This window comes from Lathyrus oleraceus, chromosome 1 (assembly GCF_024323335.1).
Source record: "Lathyrus oleraceus cultivar Zhongwan6 chromosome 1, CAAS_Psat_ZW6_1.0, whole genome shotgun sequence".
Lineage (NCBI taxonomy): Eukaryota > Viridiplantae > Streptophyta > Magnoliopsida > Fabales > Fabaceae > Lathyrus > Lathyrus oleraceus.
Genome location: NC_066579.1, coordinates 75,114,502 through 75,134,759, shown reverse-complemented (window position 1 = coordinate 75,134,759; position 20,258 = coordinate 75,114,502).

The window sequence follows — 20,258 nt, the reverse complement described above, 5'->3', positions numbered from 1 at the left end:
ATATTTTTCTTGAACCAAGAATTTATGTTCTTCATCTTTAACACACTTCACTTGATTCAAATTTCTAGTCTTTTTTTCTCTTTCCTTAGTGAGCTTATATTTTTTTTGTCCTCTTTGATTTTTAGAGATTGACATAATTAGTCAAAATTTTGGATTCTTACTTCACTCACCACCTTCTTGGTGTCATTCTTAGTTTTCTTGAACCTTTCTCACGCTTCAGCACTTTTACACCTAGACTAATCTTAAAAACAATCATTCTTTACTCTAACTTTACTCCTAATACTTTCATTTCACCACCATGATTCTTTACCCCTAAGTTTAAAACCTCTTGATTCACCCAACATCTCTTTAGCCATTTTTCTAATTCTTGAGCCATCTTATTCCACATATAATTTGCACTTTCTTGTGATTGTCCAAACTCTCCCTCCAAAATCTTATGTTGGAAAATTCCTTATTTTTCATCTTTTAAATATTTTCTTGAAAAATTTTATTTTTTAAAATTTCTATTTTATTTTCGAAAAAAAAATAAGATATGCACTACGGTGTAAATAATATCCAATGAGCGACCTACATTCGATCAAATGACACATATTAATATATTTTAATATTAATTGAAGAGAAATACTAACAACTTCTCTTTTCAACACTCTCTTTAACCTTTAAGACTCACTCTTTTATTGGATGAAACACATATGTGTACTACCACTTTATGTGGGATCTATTTCTAAAGTGAGAGACCTACATGTATTTCACCTAATAAAAAAGTTAGTGTTAGAGAGAGTGTTGAAAAGAGATTGTTCCTAACACTTCTCTAAATTGGATGATATTTTTATTGGACAAAGACAATGACGGAGCTATTGGCGTATATTGGGAACATATGTCTCCACTCAATTACTTAGTTGATTATATATATATATATATATATATATATATATATATATATATATATATATATATATATATATATATATATATATATATATATATATATATATATATATATATATATATATTATATATATATATATATATATATATATATATATATATATATATATATATATATATATATATATATATATATATATATATATATATATATAATCAACTAAGTAATTGAGTGGAGATATATGTTCCCAATATACGTCAATAGTTTTGTCTTTGTCTTTGTCCAATAAAAAATTACATGTTTGCTGTATCATTCAATTTAGAGAAGTGTTAGGAACAATCTCTTTTCAACACTCTATAACACTAACTTTTTTATTAGGTGAAGTACATGTAGGTCTCTCACTTTGGAAATAGATTCACATAAAGTGGTAGTACCCACGTGTGTTTCATCCAATAAAAGAGAAAGTATTGAAAAGAGAGTGTTGTTAGCATTTCTCTTCAATTAATATTAAAATATATTAATATGTGTCATTTGATCGAATGTTGATCGTTCATTGGATATTATTTATAATGTAGTGCATCTCTTATTTTATTTTATTTTATTTAGAAATAAAATAGAAATTTTAAAAAATAATTTTTTCAAGGAAAAATTTAAAGGATGAAAAATAAGGAATTTTTCAACATAAGATTTTGGAGGAAGAGTTTGGACAACCACAAGGAAGTGCAAATTATATGTGGAATAATATGGCTCAAGAGATTAAAAAGTGACTAAAAATACGTAATTGATTTTGATATACCTATATTCGTGAACCAGAATCCAAACATTTTTTAATGTTTCCGCTAACAACTACTTTGAAGAATAGTGTGTTAATTGTCTTTCAGGGAAAAGTCAAGAACATCAGAAGCTCTTGAAGTTTGTCAGGTCAGAACTTAAGTTACCAGTTTCTGAAGAAATGGTCTACTCTCTGAGTCTGAAGCTTTAACCTTGCTGCTTGAGAAAGATTTCAATTAGGAATCATAAATAGGCATCAAGTTCTCAGGGGGAGCTTTGTGCTTTTGTAAGATGTATATTTCTGTGATTACCTTGTACAAAACTGTTCATCAAAATACATGGTTTTGTCATCATCAAAAAGGGGGGGATTGTTAGAACAAGATTTGGTTCTGCATCTATACCTTGAGTTTTGATGATAACAATGTTGTATTTATGTTAGAACAATTTTGGTACTCTAATGGTTTGTTATGTTATTGTGTAGCTTTAATAGTCGGTTATGATTCTGAATATATGACGTGCAACGTCATCAGTCTCTGAACATTTGTTCTGAATTCTGCTTCTGCGCTAATCATGAGAAGTTCTGAAAGACACCAGGTTGCTGCTGCAATGCTCTTTTTGCTTCTGCGCTGATTCACTTTTGAGAAGTTTATAAAGAGACGTTATGTTATTGCTGCAACGTTCTCTCTATTTCTGCTTTTGGATATGACTTTGGTCGTCAAGCTTCTGAATTTTTGTTATTTATCTAAAGATTATGAGATCTCAAGTCAGGTTACTGGCGTTGTCAAGGTTCTGACTAAAGATTCTGAAGTTTCTGAATCCAGTTATGTGTTTCTTCTTTTCAAGCTTCATCAACTGTTTCTCAGAAGCCAATGAATCTGAAGATAAGATCAAGTGGATACGTGATCAAATAGTACAAATCAAATATTCCTTCGACTCCTTAATTTGTTGGTGAAGGACTGTACTATACATCACACCTATAATTGAAATTATGGATGAAGGACTATACGATGTATCACTCATGTTACCAATCGAACAGTGAACAGACGCTCTATTGATATCCCTATTTTACCCTCCAATGGTCTATTTCCTTATGCTATATAAGTGGGACTTGGAGACTTGAAGAAAAAAAAGTTGAGACACACTACAATATTTGACAAGTCTATTTCTACGTAAAAAGCTATCAATTTGGTACACATTTTTCTTTAAGTGTTTTGTATTTCCTTTGTGTAAAATCGGCTTGTGTAGAAGCAACTTGTAACATACAAAATCTTATTCAAAATGTTTGTTTGTATTTTCCTTAAGGAGATTATGTTTTAGTCGGATCCTTGAAAAGACAAAGAAAGTTGTTTTTTGTGTTTGCTCTGTAATCTGTTTGGTTATATTGGATTAAGTCCTTGGGTATAAGGAAAAATCACCTTGGCGGGTGGGTTGGAGTAGCTTTGAGTTTCAAGCAAACCAGGATAAAAATCCTTCTATCTTTTTCTCTTTGTTCATTTGTTGTATGGTGTTTTTGATTTATTAAAAAGCTTTTGTTTTTGAAAACCCAATTCACCCCCCCCCCCTATTTTCTTGTGTTTTTCACACCTTCAATTGGCATTAGAGCTCCGGTTCTGATTGTGATAAAGTTTTTATTAACACTTCACAGTGTTCAGTATCGATCCAGTTTGTATTTGAGAAATAATGGCCGCTGCTAATGCTGTTAATAACAATGAGAGAGATCATTATATTGCTAAACCACCAGTCTTCGATGGTAAGAAGTTTGATTATTGGAAAGATATAATAGAAAGTTTCTTTCTTGGATATGATGTTGATATGGGATCTTGTAGTTGATGGCTATGTTTATCCAGTTAGTGCTGAAGGAAATAATATAGCGAGAAGTGCTATGAATGATCAATAAAAGAAGGATTTCAAAAATCATCATAAGGCTAGAACTATATTTCTAAATGATATATCTTATACTGAGTATGAGAAGATAACAAACAAAGATTATGCTAAGTTTATATTTGACTCTCTGGGGATGACTCATGAGGGGAATGCTTAAGTAAAGAAGACAAAGGCTTTGGTCTTAATTTAGAAATATGAAGCATTCAAAATGGAAGATGATAAAACCGTTGAGACTATGTTCTCAAGATTTCAGATGCTTGTTACAGGACTCAAGGTTCTAGACAAAGGATACTCTACAGTTGATCATGTCAAGAAAATCATCAGAAGTCTCTCCAAAAAATGAAGACCTATAGTAACTGCCTTGAAGTTAGAAAAATACTTGAATAACATTAGTCTTAAAGAACTTGTTAGTTCTTTGTTCCATGAGATAGAAATCGAAGAAGATGTACCTCAGAAGCGAGGTAAATTTGTTGCTTTGAAGTCTAAGCCTGAGAAGACAAGGAATTATTAAGTTGAGGAAGAATCAAAAGATTTTGATGAAGACTCATAAGATGATGATGAGTTGTCTTAAATTTCCAAGAAGGTCAACAGACTCTAGAGACACATGCAGAATGGGCAAGGGAAGTTCAAAGGAGCTAGAAGGACTGCTGGTCATTCTTATTCTTCTTCTGAACCAAAGAAGCAAGGTTCTAGTAAAGAGGTTATCTGTTACGAGTGCAAGGAGCCAAGTCACTACAAGAATGGGTGTATTAAGCTAAAGAATGACAAAAGGCCCGAGAAAAAGTTCTCTAAAGGCAAAAAGGGGCTAATGGCTACATGGGACGACTCAGAATCAGAAGAAGAAGATTCTGACGAGGAACATGCCAATGTTGCACTGATAGCAACTACAACTAATCCAGAAGGTTCTAAAGAACCAGAAGATAAGGTGTTGTTAGAATCAGAATCAGAATCAGACTCCGATTTTGAAGAGGTGTTTTCTGATCTATCTTGTTCTGATTTAGAGTCATGTCTTTCTGAAATACTGAAAAAGTACCAAAGTCTTCAGAGTAGGTACAAGGACCTTAAACAAGTCCAAGTAATTGCGTCTGAAACTCGTGGTGAGCTTGTGAAATATATTTCTTCCCTAAACGAAAAAATATTTTCTTTAGAAAGTAACAACTCTGCTTTGAAAAGTAAAATTTCAAAACTAGAGGAAGAAATACTCTCAGAAGCTTCTGGTACTTATTGTGTCATCAGATATGACAGATCATTCAAGTACTTTCTGGATAAAAGCATAGATAGAAGCAAAATGGCTTCCATGATCTATGGAGTTAGCAAAAATGGCAAGAAAGGTCTAGGTTGTATAAAACCTGGAAAACCTAACGAAAGTCAGAAGGTAAAATCGAAACCTCTCCATGAGCATTTTGTACCTATTGGCACTGAGAGTGACTACTTTACACAGACACAGAAGAAAAACTTAGTTCTGAAACCTAAGTATCATGCTTAAATTTCACTTGATTATCCTTCTACACAAAGACCCAAGGCTGTAAGAAACTCTGGGAGAACTAACAAAAGAGGACCCAGAAAGTGGATACCTAAGGATAAGATAATTTATGTTGTAGACATCCTTAACAACTCAGTTGAAACACCAGTCATAGTACCTGGACAATGGATGCTCGTGACATATGATATGCAAAAGTTCTATGTTCCAAGATTTAGAACTTAAGCATGTAGGCTTCGTTGGTTTCATAGGAAACCAGAAAGGAAAGATCATTGGCTCTGGAACTGTTGGTAATGGTAAACTTCCTTCTATTACTAATGTCTTGTTAGTCGATGGTTTGATGCATAACTTATTGTCTATTAGTTAAATCAATGACAATGGTTATGATATCATCTTTAATTAAAAGTCATGTAAGGTTGTTAGTCAGAAAGATGGCACATTCTTTTTTAACGGAAAGAGAAAGAATAACATTTATAAAATCAGACTTTCGGATCTTGAGGATCAAAATGTAAAATTCTTAATGTTTGTTAATGAGGATCAATGGTTATGGCATAAACGTTTGGGCCATGTTAGCATGAAAAGGATTTCTCAGCTAAATAAGCTTGAATTAATCAGATGCTTAACCAACTTGAAGTTCGCTCCAGATGCTCTTTGTGAAGCATGTCAGAAAGGTAAGTTTTTTAAAACATCTTTCAAAGTGAAAACTGTTGTTTCTACCTCTAGACCGTTAGAACTTTTACATATTTTTTTGTTTGGACCAGTGAAAACTGCCTCTATCAATGGTAAGAAGTATGGATTGGTCATTGTTGATGACTATAGTCGTTGGACATGGGTAAAGTTCTTGAAATACAAGGATGAGTCACATTCAGTGTTCTCTACTTTCTGCTCACAAGTGCAAAGAAAGATGGATTGAAAAATAGTCAGAGCCATAAGTAATCATGGTGGAGAATTTGAAAACAAACATTTTGAAAATCTTTTTGATGCAAATGGCATTTCCCATAATTTCTCCTTTTCTAGAACTCCACAGCATAATGGGGTTGTAGAATGGAAGAATAGTACTTTACAAGAAATGGCCCGCACCATGATCCAAGAAATTGGCATGGATAAGCATTTTTGGGGTTGTAGAATGGAACCATATGGGTATTCAGAAACAAGCTCAATGAGAAAGGTGAAATCGTCAAAAACAAGATTTGACTGGTAGCATAAGGTTATAGTCAGCAAGAAGGTATAAACTACATAGAAAGCTTTGCACTAGTTCTTAGGTTAGAGTCTATTCGTATTTTAATTTCGTTTACAGTAAATCATAACATCATTCTTTATCAGATGGATGTTAAGAGTGCATTCTTAAATGGGTACATTTTTTAAGAAGTGTATGTGCATCAACCCCCTGGTTTTGAAAGTTCTTAAAACCCTGACTTTGTTTTGAACTTGGAAAATTCGTTATATGGTCTGAAACAAGCTCCTAGAGCTTGGTATGATAGACTAAGTAACTTCCTTTTGGAAAATGATTTTACCAGAGGGAAAGTGGACACAACTCTATTTTGCAAAACCTTTAATAATGATATTCTAGTTGTGCAAATTTATGTTGATGATATTACTTTTGGTTCTGCTAATGCTTCGCTATGCCTGGATTTTTCTAAGTCAATGCAAGTAGAATTTGAAATGAGTCTGATGAGAGAGCTCAAGTTCTTTATGGGGATTCAAATTAATCAACATTCAGAAGGAACGTACATCCACCAAAGCAAGTATACAAGAGAACTTATGAAGAAGTTTAACTTGTCAGAATGTAAGCAAGCAGAGACTCCAATGCGTCCTATATGCATTATGGAGAAGGAAAAGGTTGGCAGTAAGGTAGATCAGAAGTTATTCAGAGGTACGATAGGTTCTCTCCTTTATCTAACTACTTCTAGACCTGATATTTTATTCAGTGTTTATTTGTTGCTCGCTTCCAATCAGATCTTAGGAAGACTCACTTAACTGCAATTAAGTGAATCTTTAGGTATCTGAAAGGCACTACTAATCTTGGTTTGTTTTATAGAAAATCAAGTGAATATAAATTAGTAGGCTATTGTGATGTTGACTATGCTAGAGATATAATAGAAAGGAAAAGTACTTCTGGAAGTTGTCAATTTTTTGAAGATAATCTGATCTCGTGGTCTAGCAAAAGGCAGTCAACAATTGCGCTTTCAACAGCCAAATCTTAGTATATCACAACTTTTGGATGCAACACTCAAATACTCTAGATGAAGAGTCAATTGGAAGATTATCAGATCTTTGAGAGTAACATTCATATTCTCTATGATAATACTTCTGCTATTTGTTTATCCAAGAATCCTATCTTGCATTCTAGGGCTAAACATATTAAGATTAAACATCACTTTTACGTGACTATGTTCAGAAGGGTATTTTTCACTTAAAATTTGTTGATACAGACCATCAATGGGCTGATATCTTTACAAAACCCCTTGCTTAAGATAGATACGTTTTCATTCTAAAAAACTTATTTATGCACTTTTGTCCATGATGAAAAGATGAAATTCATAATGTTAAGTTTCCAGAACTCTTGATTAGGTTCTGAGAATTTATTTGTTGATTATGTGACATGAGCTTTCTGAAGTGAGGAAGTTTCATAAATCAGAAAGGTTATGATCAGAAGCAATCTTATTGATTTGTCTTCTTGATTTTGAACAGTTATTACATTAAACGATTGTCATTTCGTTTGATATCATGTGGTTCTTAGTGGTGACAAATGTCTCACTTTCTGAGCATGTGTGATGTTGGCGTGACACTTTGGTTTTTCTTTTTCTTGGGATTAGGTTAAATTGTTTACGTTTCCCTATGACAGCGTATTCCTTTTGTTGTCATCGTTACTATTTTTTTCTTTATATAAACCCATTTCACTCACATTTTCACACTACACTCACAATTACTCCCACACTTTCAATCTTTCAAACCTTTAAACACCCTCTCTACAAATGTTCATCTTCAACATTCATCCAAGGCTGCTCTTCAACAACAACAATATCCTAATCACTCCATTGTTGATGAAAACAACCCTATTATGGAAGTTCTTCCTAAGATAACTCTCAAAACTCATGTTGATGAGCTTATGGTTCTTTGTGAAACCATTGTCGACTTCAAAAATCTTAAAGATAACGATTTTGATTTATTTGAAGTTTTGAAACTCCAAGGGTGGAAGGGATTCTTTGAAAGGTTAACTGGTCCAGTATATCCAATGCTTGTGAAGAAGTTTTTGATACATGTTGTTGCTACAAAGGACACAATCACTTCCTTCGTCATGAACAAGAAGATTGTTGTCACTGAAAAATCCATTGTCGACCTAATTTCACAACAATTATGGAAAAAGGGTTTACAACATCAAGATTGATGCAAGGGCAGAGGCTATGGTAGCATCGGTAATTTTCAAGGAAGGAACTAAGCTTGATGAAGGCAAAGGTCCAAGCGAAAAAGACCTAACTGATAAATTGAGGGTTTGGTTCAAGATAATTATGGGTTGTATCCATCACTGGACCATCACTAATTTCTCTGATTATATCAACACTAATCAGAAGTATATGTTGTTCTTTTGGAAAAATGGTTTAAGTTGGCACTTCCAGCGATCTTATTCAAGTTTCTCAGGGATTATATTAGAGAAACTAGAACTGGAAGTACGTCCAAAAAAGGAATGTTCATTTCAAATGGAAATTTAATTTCGGACCTTATGGTCACTGGTTTAACGAAGGAGCTAGTAAGGATGCTAGAAAGTTCTTTTGGGGGAAGAATCTCAAGAGCATGGGTCTCATCTCTAAGGTAATCAAGCCAAATATCATTCCTTACAAGGAAGATATCTGTGGAATGAAGATTATGATTGACAAATTCCCAATCTTCACCAAGATTGATCCTCCAGAAGTTTTGGAATATTACCTTCAGAGTTGTCATAAAGGTAGAATAGATCCAATGGTTAACCCATTTAACCTGCCAGAGACTTACCCAGATGTGCATGGGAAGAGGAAGAAAGAGTCTTGTGAAGAAATATCTTCAAGACCACAAAAGAAGAAGAAGAAAAAGAAGGTTGATATAATTTTGTATGAAGATGAGGTACCCCTCAGTGAGTTCCAGAAAGCAATGCTTCTGAAGGACACTTTTGGTGTTATCCAACAGTCTTCCAAAGCCTCTAGCACTCTCATTCCTGGTAAGCTTCCTAAGGCCAAAAATACTTTTATTTCTGATTCTCGTGTTTCCAAAAGTGTCTTACCAACACAACCTTATCCATATCCATCTCAGAGTATTATTTCCATTCCAATTTTACAACCACCTCCCACAAAATTAACTGTTTTAGAACCTGTTATAGAAACTCCTAAAGTTTATGAAACTCAGTTACATCAATAACAACAACCGATATCATCAACACCACCTTCTTCACAGTTACCTTCATCACCCATTCCACCTCCATCTATTATTGTTTATGATCCCGAACAAACTAATCCAAATGAGCCACCCAAAACATCTCATGCGAGAGATTTTAGAAACCAAGAGTCTGAGGGAACTCCTGAAGGCTTATTTAACTTTGAACCAGAACACATTGTGTCTGATTCTGAGAATGAACACAATTCAAACCTCTTTTCTCTTGATATTCCCAAAGTTTATGGCCCTGACCCTAATCCAAATATAGATGATTTTTCCATCAAATATCCCAGCCAACCCAAACCTAAAGAACCTAACTTTGGTAAGACTCTGAGGAAATTTGAATCAGATTCTAAAAAGTTGTCTTCACGCTGCTATGGGGACTAGTTTTCTATCCTCTAATCCAGCAGAAAGTGATTCGACTTGGGAAGCTTATAGGGGTTGGGTAAATTCCAAGATTTCGAAGCTAAAGAACTTTGGACAAAAAGTTTATGACTGGAACCTCCATTCATGGTTTGCACCAATAATGAGAGCCATCAAGTTACGACATACTCCATTATGTCTTCCAGCTCCATAAATTGTGGAAGAAGTTAATGAGACTAGGGAAGATGTTGAACACCAAGACGCTGTCATGGAAGACACCTTTAATCAGCAACACAAAGGAAAACAAGCTTCTTATGAAGTTCAAGAGCTAGAACAACAAATTGTTGTTTCTGTGAATCAGATTGCCGCTGGAACTTCTTCTAGGGCAATTCCTGAAGTCATCATGAAGACTCTCGCTGAAATGAAAGAAGAAAGTGCTTTTGTCCAAAAGTGTCTAGATAGGCAAGATCTTCTGTTTGAGATGATTCTTTCAAGACTCCCTCCGCCTCCTCCATAGAACCAAAACCCTTAGTTTTCCAAATTTTATGCATTGTTGTGTTTTTATTTTTTGCTAAGTGTTATGCCTTATGTCATTTTTTGTCATGAATGAAATTTTGTTGTTTCCTTACTTTATTTGTGTCTATGTCTTTTTGATCGATGATAAAGGGGGAGAAACGTATTTAGAGAAACGTAATTGATTTTGATATACCTATATACGTGAATCAGAACCCAAACATTTTTTAATGTTTCTGCTAACAACTACTTCGAAGAATAGTGTGTTAATTTTCTTTTAGAGAAAAGTCAAGAACATCCGAAGCTCTTGAAGTTTTTCAGATCAGAACTTAAGTTACCAATTTTTGAAGAAATGGTTTACTTTTTGAGTCTGAAGCTTTAACTTTGCTGCTTGAGAAAGATTTCAACCAGGAATCGTAACAAGGTATCTAGTTCTGAGTAATTGTGAATTCCATGTTAATCATAATTGATTCAACCAAGTCTTAAGGTTTATAACAAGGCTCTGAATCTATTTAAGAAGAATTCATAACCAAACTTTGAAAGCTCTTTCAAAGAGAACCAGGCTCTAAAGCTTCTTTAAGAGAGTTCAACCAAGCTTCTGAAGTGAAGTTTATCAGAATGTTGATTTTGACAACCAGTGCTCTGGATAAGTTCAAGCAACTTCTGAAGACAAACCAGATTCCGGTGAAAGATCACTCTGGTACTTTAAAAAGGTTAATCAGGAAAGTTCTCTTTCATTCTGGTTTTATCTTTTTAGGATTATACATCTCAGGGAGAACTTTGTGCTTCTGTAAGATGTATCTTTTTGTGATTATCCTGTACAAAATTATTTATCAAAATACATGGTTTTGTCATCATCAAAAATGGGGAGATTGTTAGAACAAGATTTGGTTCTATATCTATACCTTGAGTTTTAATGATAACAATGTTGTATTATGTGAGAACAATTTTGGTACCCTAATGATTTGTTATTGTGTGGCTTTAACAACCAGTTATGATTCTGAGTATATGACGTGCAACGTCATCAGTTTTTAAACATTTGTTTTGAATTCCGCTTCTGCGCTAATCATGAGAAGTTCTGAAAGACACCAGGTTGCTGCTGCAATGCTCTTTCTGCTTCTGCGCTGATTTACTTCTGAGAAGTTTCTAAAGAGACGATATGTTGCTATTGCAACATTCTCTCTGTTTCTGTATGTGACTCTGATCGTCAAGCTTCTGAAGAATGGCAAGCTTCTGAAGTTTTGTTATTCAGGTGAAGATTATGAAGATCCCAAGTCAGATTGGTGACGTTGTCAAGGTTATGACTAAAGATTATGAAGTTTTTGAACCCAATTGTGTGTTTCTTCTTTTCATGCTTCATCAACTGTTTCTCAGAAGCCAATGAATTTGAAGATAAGATCAAATGGATACATGATCAAATAGTACATATTACAAATCAAATATTCCTTCCACTCCTTAATTTGTTGGCGAAGGATTGTAATATATATATATATATATATATATATATATATATATATATATATATATATATATATATATATATATATATATATATATATATATATATATATATATATAGTCAGGATCAAATGACATCAATGTGTCAAACTTAGTAACATGTATACAAAATTTAACATCAATCAAAATCATTTGATATGTCAACGAGATACATACAAATTAACGTCTTACAAAACTTTAACAAAACCATTAATTTTGATCATTCTCTTTAACATATCAAATGATTTCCCATTGATGATAAATTTTGTAGAGATGATCTATATGATAATACCTTTCAATCCAACGATGAATTTTGTTATGGAAATATGAGGTAAATAGTTATCGGAGGTGTCATATTACTAAGTTTGACACATTTGTGTCATTTGATCCTGACCTCTCTCTCTCTCTCTCTCTCTCTCTCTCTCCTCTCTCTCCCTCTCTCTCCTCTCCCTCTCTCTCTCTCTCTCTCTCTCTCCTCTCTCTCTCTCTCTCTCTCTCTCTCTCTCTCTCTCTCTCTCTCTCTCTCTCTCTCTCTCTCTCTCTCTCTCTCTCTCTTCTCTCTCTCTCTCTCTCTCTCTCTCTCTCTCTCTCTCTCTCTCTCTCTCTCTCCTCTCTCTCTCTCTCTCTCTCTCTCTCTCTCTCTCTCTCTCTCTCTCTATATATATATATATATATATATATATATATATATATATATATTATATAATATATATATATATATATATATATATATATATATATATATATATATATATATATATATATATATATGTTAAAATAAAAATATGTAAAAACTTAAAAATACAAAAACACATAAATTAATTATAATTCATAAATTTTTCTAACATCTTTAATTTTTTGAATATATAATGTGCCTATTTGTTTTACCTTTAAAAAATAAATTTTTTCTTTATATTTTTAAAAATAAATTTTACAAAATCATTTTTTAAAATATTACAAATTTTTTATATACATTTTTTTTTTAAATTGAAAGATTAGTTTTGACATCCTATAACATAATCATACATTATTAAAACTATAAAAACATTTTTAAAAAAACAAAAAAAAATGGATTCAATGTTTCCCTAATAAAAAATTATGGTTCAGTCTGATGTAAAACTATTTTATATATTTAAACTTCGATATATCTATTAAACTTTTCTTAAGTGTATATGTGCTTTTAGTTTTTAAAATTTAGAATCATTTAATACTTGTGTTTTTAAAACTATATTGTTAGAATTTTAATTTTAAATGAATAAATTTGAATATTTCGAAGATGCCGTTTGAATTTTAAATTCCAAAAAATATTTTTAGAATTTTGAAGAGCTCTTGACAAAAACGTTGGGAAAGAATTTCTCTTTAGCCTATATGCGTGAATGAGGCAAATTTGTTTAAAGATAATCTGATTTGTAGGCCAGTAGGTCATCATGTTAGGTATATAGTCAAAATAGTCAAAACCAAAAAGGCTTTTGGAAGTGTTAATCGGATTCACGTCTTCATGAGCGTGGCACCACTCAAATAATGCAAAGCTTGGTGTAAATATATAAAAAATGTAAAGATGGTGGAAACAAAATATTTTATATTTTTAAAAACTAAAATAAAGAGGATTTAAGTTTTAAATAATAGTTATGATGATTTATTTAATTATATCATTATATATTTCTACAATATTATTTTTGTTGAATTGTAATTTCTTATGTTGAAGCAGGTTGCTCGACAGAATAAAGATGTGTCGAATTGTATTAGTGTGTCGAAGTATTATAGTATGTTGTTTCACACATGATTCGACTTATGTTTTTTTTAATGTTAACTATTTTGGGCTTTTATAGTTTTGAGTTTTGGCTTAAAGAGTAAGTTAACCTAAATATATAAATAGAGGGAATAACATTTATTCTTAAGTAAAACTCATAACATTGTATTCACAATATTTTGCAATTGCAAATTGAATAAAAAAGTTTTCCACAAGTCGTGGGCAGAGAGAAAAACTCTACAAAAAATATTATTCTTCTTCTCCAACTTTCTTTTCTTTCTTTCTCAATCGTTCTTTTCTTTTCATTGTTATTGTGTGATTGATAACAATTGTGTTCATCAAGATTGATAGAAATTTTCCATAGGTTGTGGTGGATTTCCAATATCTGGTACCAGAGCCTGGTTTGAGCGATTAGTGGGAAGAAAATCACAATGGCAATGAATCATCCAAATGAGCATTTTCCAACGAATCTTCTAATTCTCAAGAACAATAGTTATTAGAATTGGTGCAAGTAGATGAAGGTTGTGTTCTGTTATCAAGATCTTTGGGATCTTGTGAAGGAAGAAGTAACAACGCTTGCAGAAAACGCGACGAATCAAGAAAGGGCTGCACATAAAGAATTGAAAAAGAAAGATTATAAAGCACTCTTTATAATTCATCAATGTGTTGATCCAAATAACTTTTAAAAGGTTGGTGATGTAGAGTCAGCGAAAGAAATATGGAAATTCTGGAGAAGTCGTTTGGAGGCGCGGAGAAGGTGAAAGATGTGAGGTTACAATCTCACAAAAGACGTATGAATTACTTCAGATGGAAGACAATGAAAGCATAACTGATTTCTTCACTAAGGTTATGAAACTAGTGAATCAAATCAAGGTATGTGGAGAAGTGTTGACATCAAGATCTGTTGTTGGAAAGATCTTGAGGTTGTTGACTCCAAAGTTCGACCATGTGGTAGTAGCCATAGAAGATTCAAAAGATTTGTCAAAACTGACAAAGAAAAAGCTTCAAGGGATGCTTGAATCTCATGAACAAAGAATGACTGAAAGACATGCAGGAAAGTCATTCAGTGATGTGGCTTTGCAGGCGCAATCAACAAAAGAAAGGAAAGGCAAAGGAAGCTGGAATGGCAACAAAGGCAAATGAGGCTACAATAATTCGACTGGTCGAAATCAGCAAGAAGAAAACTGGTCGAATCAGAGAAAACCCTGGAACCAAGGCAACCAAAGAGGTGGTGCTGCAGGTAGAGGAAAAAGTGGTGGTCAAAAATCAGACAAAAGCCACATTCAGTGTTACAATTGTCAGAAGCATGATCACTATTCTAGTGATTGTCCAGAAAAGCATAAGAATCAAGAACCTGATGTAAAGTTGGCGAAACATGAAGAAGAAGAGATGTTGTTGATGGTTACAACGAGAGATGAAGAGAGATTCAAGGAACAATGGTAGTTGGACTCATGGTGCTCATCACACATGTTTGGAAGGAAAGATTGGTTTGTCAACATAAATCCCTCAATGAAGAACATGGTGAAATTTATAGATGACAATACTCTAACAGCTGAAGGTGTTGGTGATGTTCTAATTATGAGGAAAGATGTCAAGAGGTCAGTAATTTCAAATGTGTTGTACATACCAGGCATGAAAAGCAATTTACTCAGCATATGGTATCTAGTTAAAAAGAACTACAAGGTGTCGATCAAAGACAAGATGATGAGAGTTCTCGACTCAAATGGAAGGTTGATCTTGAAGGCTTCAATGTCTTAGAATAGAACCTTCAAGATTGAACTTAATGTGATGGAGCATAAGTGCCTTGCAACAAAAGCCATCAGAGATAAATGAATATGACATTATAGACTTGGACATCTCAATTTCAAAGACATCAAAGATTTGAAGAGAAGAAATATAGTTTCAGGATTACCAAAAATTGACATTCCAAACGAAGTGTGTGAAGAATGTGTGCAGGCGAAGCAACATAAGAACAACTTCAGTAAGGATGCAGGAAGCAGGTCGAAGGAAATTCTTGAAGTCGTATACTCTGATGTATGTGGTCATATCCAAGTGGATTTGATTGGAGGTAACAAATAATTTGTTATATTCATATATGATTTCAGTCAAAAACTGTGGGCTTACCTGATCAAGAAGAAAAGCGAAGTGATCAAGGCAATTGCCAAGTTTAAATCTATGGTCGAAAGACAAAACGATCGAAAGATCAAGATTCTGAGGACTTATGGTGGTGGAGAATATGTATCAAAAGACTTTGATGCATTATGTGTGAAAGAAGGGATTATGCGTGAGGTGGTGCCATCATACACTCCACAACAGAATGAAGTCACAGAAACGAAGAATAAAAACATAATGAATATGGTGAGAAGTATATTGAAAGGTAAGCATTTATCCAGAGAATTATGGGGAGAAGTTGTGTCGATTGCAACATATATCTTGAACAGATGTCCGACAAAGAAGCTAGAAGGAATAACGCTAGAAGAATGTTGGTCTGGTGTCAAGCCTAGCTTGAGTCATCTGAAGGTGTTTCGATCTATAGCACATAGACATGTGCCAAATCAGTTGAGAAGAAAACTTGATGACAAGTCGAGTTAGATGATCCTGATAGGATATCATTCGAATGGAGGGTATAAGTTGTTTGACCCAGTGAACAAGCAAGTGGTGATCAGCAGGGACGTGATCATAAATGAGGTTAATGAATGAGATTGGAATGAGAATGTTAAGAAGGATTCTGTGAGAATCTTATGTGATAAACCAGCTAGTGAAGTCAAAAGAGAAGTTTGACAAGAAGCCAGAGGTGAAGCAGGCCTAAGTAAACCTCAAAAAACAAGACACATGCCTACAAGGTTGTAAGAATGTGTGATTACATCAGATGATGTGTTGAATGAAGAAGGTGAGCTGGTACACTATGCTTTCTACGCAGATGTCAAACCAGTCAATGCAACTGAGACATTGAAAGATTCTAAGTGGGTGAAAGCAATGAACGAAGAACTGAAGTTAATCAAAGTCAACAACACTTGGTCACTTGATGAATTTCCCCAAGACAAGAAGGCAATCAATGTGAAGTGGGTATACAAGGTGAAGTTGAATCCCAAAGGAGAAATGACTCGACACAAAGCAAGACTTGTGGCGAAAGGATTTCTTTAGAAAGAAGGAATCGACTTCGACGAAATTTTTGCACTTATTGCTAGGATCGAAACAATCAGGTTGGTTATTGGTCTAACAGACATGAACAACTGGAAGATGTGCCAGATGGATGTGAAATATGCATTCTAGAAGAAGAAGTTTATGATGCACAATTATCTGAATTTGTGAAACAAGGCGAAGAAATAAAGGTGTACATGTTGCATAAAGCCCGGTATGGACTTAAACAAGCTCCAAGAGCTTGGAACAAGAAGATATATGGATTTATAAGGGAGAAGGACTTTGTGAAGTGCACGACTGAACATGGAGTATATGTAAGAAGAATCAAGAGTGAATTGCTTATACTATGTCTCTATGTCGATGACTTATTGATAACAGGTTGCTGCAAGAAGAAGATCAAAAGCTTCAAAGGTGATCTCAACAAGGAATTCGAAATGTCAGATCTGGGTGAAATTTAATATTTCCTTGGCATCAAAATCTACAAGAGTGCTAGAGGTTTGATGATGCATCAAATAAACAGGCGAAATACTCAAGAGATTTGAGATGCAAGATTGCAACCCAACTTCGACTCAAGCTGAGCCCAAATTACAACTGTCGAAAGATTCAGATGAAGATGATGTCGACCCAACCCAATATAGAAGACTTATTGGGTCACTTCAATACCTTTTTCACACAAGGCCTGACTTAGCATACAATGTAGGTATGGTGAGTAGATTCATGCAGAAGTCAAATGTATCACATCTAGCAGCGACGAAGAGGATACTAAGGTATTTGAAAGGAACTCTCGACTATGGAATTTTGATTCCTACAGCTGATGAAAGAAAAGAATGCAAACTAGTGGGATACACTGACTCAAGTTGGTGTAGTGACGTTGAGGATCAAAAATCCACAATTAGCTATGTGTTTATGCTAGGTGGTGCATCAGTTGCTTCGAGTTTGAGAAAGGAGCCAGTAATGGTATTGTCGTTGTACGAAGTAGAGTACATAGTTGTTTCCCTTTGTGCATGTCAAGCAATATGGATGGTGAATCTGGTCGAAGAGATAGCAAAGAAGAGTCATGGAGCAATTACCATGAAGATCGACAACATGTTCGTTATCAATCAAGTGAAGAATCCAATAGCACATGGTTGAAGCAAGCACATCGAAATGAGGTTCCATTATTTTCGAGAGCAGATAGCAGATGCGAAGATGAATTTAGAACATTGCAGAACTGAGAATCAGATTGCAGACATCATAACGAAGGGAATGCATGTCGAAGTGTTCAGAAGACTAATAGTTATGATGAATGTAGATAGCTTAGACACAAAGAATGAAGTGGTGTGTTGAGTTGTAATTCCTTGTGTCGAAGCAGGTTGCTCGACAGAACAAGGATGTGTTGAGTCGTATTAGTGTGTCGAAATATGTTGCTTCACACATGATTTCGATTTAGGTTTTTTTTAGTGTTAACTATTTTGGGCTTTTATAGTTTTGGGTTTTGTCTTAGGGAGTAAGCTAAACTAAATCTATAAATAGAAGGAGTAACCCCTATTCTTAAGTAGAACTCATAACATTGTATTCTCAGTATTTTGCAGTTGAAAAGTGAATAAAGAAGTTTTTCACAGGTTATGACCATAGAGAAAAACTTTGCAGAAAATATCCTTCTTCTTCTCCAACGTTCTTTTCTTTCTATCTCAATCGTTCTTTTCTTTTTATTTTCATTGCATGGTTGATAACAATCTTGTTCATCAAGATTGATAGACATTCCCCATAGATTGTGGTGGATTTCCAACAATTCTTTTATATGAAATCTCATATAATATTATATGATTATATAATGTTCCTAATATTCTTTTCTTTCTAAAACTTTTAACATTAAAATATGTATTTTATTATTTTAAAATATTATTTTTATATCTCTACATTCCACCACTACTACTAACTATCTCTCAGCTACATATTACCACTACTAATTCATTTTTTAATATGATAAGTATTTTGTATGTCAGGGCTAACTGTGTAAGAGTAACAAGTTCTACAACACATGTCTCAAATTTTGAGAGATTTTAAATTTTAAAAATTCCTAATTTTTTTTATTAATATTAATAGATATAAAAAATGGTATAATAAAAATTTAATAAATAAATAAATATTATGATAAAAATCAAATACATAAAAATTCCTCTCTTTGGTGTTTTGTTGCACAAATGTTAACCCGTTTATTCTTGCGTCCACTAGTCAACTGGTGGCTTTATATTTCACATTGGATAATACTCTTTTGGCTTATGCTATGGTTTATGCTTCCACCAATCAATCCAAAAGAAAAGATCTTTGGAAATATCTTCTCAATTTACAAGCCACTCACCATCTGCCTTGGTATTTCTATGGGATTTGAATTATATCATGGGAGCCCATGAACACAAAGTAATACTCCTGCAAAAAGTCTAAAGCTTGATTTTCAAGTTTGGTATGAATCTAATAATCTCATTCATATTCCTACTAAAGGGGCCAAATTCACTTGGTAAAACATATGTTCTAACCTTTATAGCATTGAGATAAGATTAGATAGATGAATTTGTAATCATCTTTGGTTGGATTCGTGCGCCCTTATCTTTGTTTCAACTCTCACTAAACTTCACTTCGACCACTTTCCAATTCTTATAATTTTAAATCATACTCATAAAGTGGCTTCCCAATTCAAATTTTATCAAAACTTGGACCTTACATCAGAAGTGCAGACTTTTGATTGAGTCTTGTTAGAACTAGAACATCACAGGTCACCCTATGTACGTGCTTAGCAAGAAACTCCAAATTATTAAAAGAAAATTAAGAGATTGAAATCACAACAATTTTAGGAATGTTACCAACAGTTTTGGGAATGTTACCAACCTTGACCAAATTCAATCACAAATTCAGCAATCTGGTGGGGATGAAAACCTAAAGGTGCGAGAATTGGAAGCTCCAGCTAATCTGTATAATTTTCTTAATATGGGAGAGAGGTTTTGGAGAGAAAAATCACAATTAAATAGTAGTTGGATGGTGGTCGTAATACGAATTTCTTCCATAGAATCTAAAAAATTAGGAACACTTTCAAACCCATCATTATCCTCAAGAATGGAACAAATACTTTAACTGATCCTAATCAAATGACCTCTCATGTCGTGAACTATTTTCAAAATATTTTTTCCTTTAACTCTTCTATTTTTCCTGACCTCTCTATAGTAGAAAGAGATTATTCCTAGTTTGGTGATTGATAGAATGAACACCCTCCTCAAAATTCTTCCTTCATTTGACGATATTTCTACTATTATTTTCTGCCTTAACAATGACAATGCTCTCGAGCCCTATGGTTTTGGTTCTTCATTCTTACATAATTATTGGGATATTATCAAACAAGATGTTAGTAAGGCGGGTGTTCAATTCTTCTCCTCGGGATGGATCCTCCTAAGCTACAATTCTAATACCATTGTGTTCATTTCTAATAGTAAAAATGTTGAACCTCTATATCATTATCTCCTCAATGCTTTAGCCAACTTCAAGTTTAAAATCATTATCAAAATCCTAACAAACATGTTATCCCCTTTAATTCC